General features: G+C 36.7%; 1 protein-coding gene across 1 annotated transcript in view; it reads left to right on the top strand.

Annotated features, from left to right (window-relative positions):
* The window catches only part of LOC104984830 (tripartite motif-containing protein 5-like), a 16264-nt gene that overhangs the window by 10201 nt on the left and 2201 nt on the right, over positions 1 to 3862 (top strand). The gene's annotated exons all lie outside the window — the stretch shown is intronic.

Raw genomic sequence — 3862 nt, 5'->3', positions numbered from 1 at the left:
GAAGAGTTGACTCATTGGAAAAGACTCTGATGCTGGGAGGGATTGGGGGCAGGAGAAGAAGGGGACGACGGAGGATGAAATGGCTGGATGGCATCAGTGACTCGATGGACATGAGTCTGAGTGAACTCCGGGAGTTGGTGATGGACAGGGAGGCCTGGCGTGCTGCGATTCATGGGGTCGCAAAGAGTCGGACACGACTGAGCAACTGAACTGAACTGATGGTCAGATTATATATTTGGGGAAGTATATCACAGAAGTGATGTTTTGTCTTTGGTGTATCTTATCAGGAAGCTCAAGTTATTGATATAGTTCATTGCTGGCAAATTAACCTTTTTCGCTCAAGTAAGATCTGCTGCTGCTGCTAAGTCGCTTCAGTCGTGTCCGACTCTGCGACCCCATAGACGGGAGACCACCACTCTCCCCAGTCCCTGGGATTCTCTAGGCAAGAATACTGGAGTGGGCCACCGTTTCCTTCTCCAATGCGTGAAAGGGAAAAGTGAAAGTGAAGTCACTCAGTCGTGTCCGACTCTTAGCGACCCCATGGACTGCAGCCTACCAGGCTCCGCCTTCCATGGGATTTTCCAGGCAAGAGTCCTGGAGTGGGGTGCCATTGCCTTCTCCAAAGATCTGCTAGGCCTTTCCATTAAAAAGTAATCATTTCCCCTTTTGTTCTTATAATTATCTGATGGGAACATACTTGAGATTATGTCAATACCCCATTTCCATCATACTTTCACCCACTAACTTTAGCACCCATTGATAATTCTTGCCCCAAATAGTTATACCTACAGTCTTCAACAAATTTCAATTTTCTTTTTCCATAATTTCTTCTACAATTAATTTGAATTGTCATTTTTCTCTCATTTATTTATTCATATACATATATATGGATATATGTATACATGCATATATAGGTACATTCATTATGAACTCATGGATTTTTTTTTTATGTTTTATAATCCATTACTATTGTCACTTATTTTCTTGCTCTAATTGTACCAGATATTTGGCCACTGGTGCATGTTCCAATAATCTTTTGAGCACTTCCTTACTTTATACCACCATAAGATGTTGCTTTACTTTAATGTACTTTCCATTTTCTGGAATCTGCCGTTTTTCCTGAGAGTTCTGGTTCCATTGGTTGTACACTACCATTCAGAAACCAAAAAGCATGTCAATTGCTACTTTGTTTTGTTTCCAGACCCTTTCAGTAGACAGAGCTAGAAAATACATATATATTATACACACACATATTTATCTCCATATGTGTGTATATCCTATTTGTTCACCTAAGTATATTAAACTCGAATTTATACTGATATTTCTAATTCTACTTCAACAACTTCTAGTCTCCTTTCCTTAATTCTAACTCCTTTTCTCCACAATAAGAAACCTGACACTTACTACCCACACTGTTTTCTTATTTGCTCAGTTAAAAATACAGTCTCTCAATTATCAACTCATTTTCCTAGTAGAAATGCTAGTTATGTAAAGTTGTTTTTGTCTGTTTTTAGATTAATCAAAATATTGTTTTGCAAGTTCCTTATATTCTTTTTTTTCTCTCCATCCCTTCAATAAATTTATGTTATTCATTTGTAACACTATTAAGTTAATTTATACTCTTTGTATTATATTTTAGGTTCCCTCCCCAAATCTTGTTTTCTTTAATTAAAAATAATTTGGAGTATTTTAACTCAGAAAGACTCATATTTGGCTTTGAGTTCTGTTGTTGCCATGATGAAATTTTTAACTTTGAACCATAGGCCCCCTTTTGTGCACTGGACACTCAAATTATGTAGTGGGGCCTGTGTCCTAATGAAGATATCAATATACTCTTACTAATAGTTTCCATGTCCACCTGTTACAACACCTCAAAATAATTCAAATATCTTTCACCATCCCTTACTTGTCATCCACTTCTCCTTTTTCATGGAAAGTTTACTGTTGAGTTATTAATTCCTTTACCTCCTAGTTCTCAGGAAATATTTTTTGTATACTTCATTAATTATTTCATCTTTAACTTCTTCAGACATAGTCATATGTCTGAAACATAGTGAGCTAAAAAACTATCCTTACTTGATAACTCACCAAGCTCAAACTGTGTTTATTTAAATCAGATACCCTAAGAATGCTTTCATTTTCTTTCTACTCACACTACTCCTTAAAAGTTTACCTAGGAATAAATCTAGCTTAGAAAGCAAAATATCTATACTCAGAAAACTATAAAACACTGATATAAGGAACCAAAGTGAACACAAACATGTGGAAAAATACCATGTTCTTGGATTGGAAGAATCAACATAATGAAAATGAGTATACTTCCTAAAGCAATCTACAAATTCAATGCAATTCCTATCAAATTACCAATGGCATTCTTCACAGAATTGAAACAAGAAAAACTTCCATTTTGTATAGAAATACAAAAGAAACTGAATAGCCAAAATAATCTTGAGAAAGAAAAACGGAGCTGGAGTTTTTCTTTCTCAAGATTATTTTAGCTATTCAGTTTCTTTTGTATTTCTATACAAAATGGAAGTTTTTCTTGTTTCATTTCTGTGAAGAAGGACTTCAGACTATACTACAAAGCCACAGTAATCAAAATAGTATGGTCCTGGAACAGAGAAAGAAATATAGACGAATGGTACAGGATAGAAAGCCCAGAAATAAACCTATGCACACATGGTCACATAAACTATGACAAAGGAGGTAAGAATATAAAATGAAGCAAAGACAGCTTCTTCCACAAGTGGTGCTGGGAAAACTGGACAGCTACATGTAAAAGAATGAAATTAGAACACGACCTAACACGATACACAAAAATAAACTTGAAATTGATGAAAGACCTAAATAGGAGACTGGACAATATAAGACTGTTAGAGGAAAACATAGGAAAAGCACTCTTTGACATAAATCACAGCAAGATCTTTTTGACCCACTTCCTAAAATAATGAAAATAAAAGCAAAATAAACAATTGGGACCTAATTAAACTTAGGAGCTTTTGCACAGCAAAGTAAGTAAGTAAGTGAAGTCACTCAGTCGTGTCCGACTCTTTGCGACCCTATGGACTCTAGCCTACCAGGCTCCTCTTTCCATGGGGTTTTCCAGGCAATAGTACTGGAGTGGACTGCCATTACCTTCTCCAGTTTGCACAGCAAAGGAAACCACAAACAAGATGAAAAGACAATCCTCAAATGGGAGAAAATATTTTCAAATGAAGCAACAAATGTTAATCTCAAAAATATCCAAATAGCTTATGGACTTTAATACCAAAAAACAAACAATCCAATCAAAAAAATGGGTGTAAGGCCTGAACAGATATCTCTACAAAGAAAACATGCAGATGGCCAAGAAGCACATGAGAAGATGCTCAACATCACTATTAGAGAAATCAAAATCAAAACTACAAAGGTATGACCTCACACTGACCAGAATGGCCATCCACACACAAAAAATCTACAAACAATACAGGAGAGGATTGGTGAAAAGGGAACCCTTTTATTCTGCTGTTGGGAAGGTAAATTGATACAGCCCATGGATCATGGAAAAAGGAAGAGAGTTCCAGAAAAACATCTATTTCTGCTTTATTGACTATGCCAAAGCCTTTGACTGTGTGGATCACAATAAACTGTGGAAAACTCTTCAAGAGAACCTGCCTCTTGAGAAACCTGTATGCTGGTCAGGAAGCAACAGTTAGAACTGGACATGGAACAACAGACTGGTTCCAAATCGGAAAAGGAGTACCTCCAGGCTGTATATTGTCACCCTGCTTATTTAACTTCTATGCGGAGTACATCATGAGAAACGCTGGGCTGGAAGAAGCACAAGCTGGAATCAAGATTGCTGGGAGAAATATCAATAACC

Source organism: Bison bison, unplaced genomic scaffold, assembly GCF_000754665.1.
Source record: "Bison bison bison isolate TAMUID 2011002044 unplaced genomic scaffold, Bison_UMD1.0 scf7180017864035, whole genome shotgun sequence".
Classification (NCBI taxonomy): Eukaryota; Metazoa; Chordata; class Mammalia; order Artiodactyla; family Bovidae; genus Bison; species Bison bison.
This window is presented reverse-complemented; position numbering and strand designations above follow the sequence as displayed.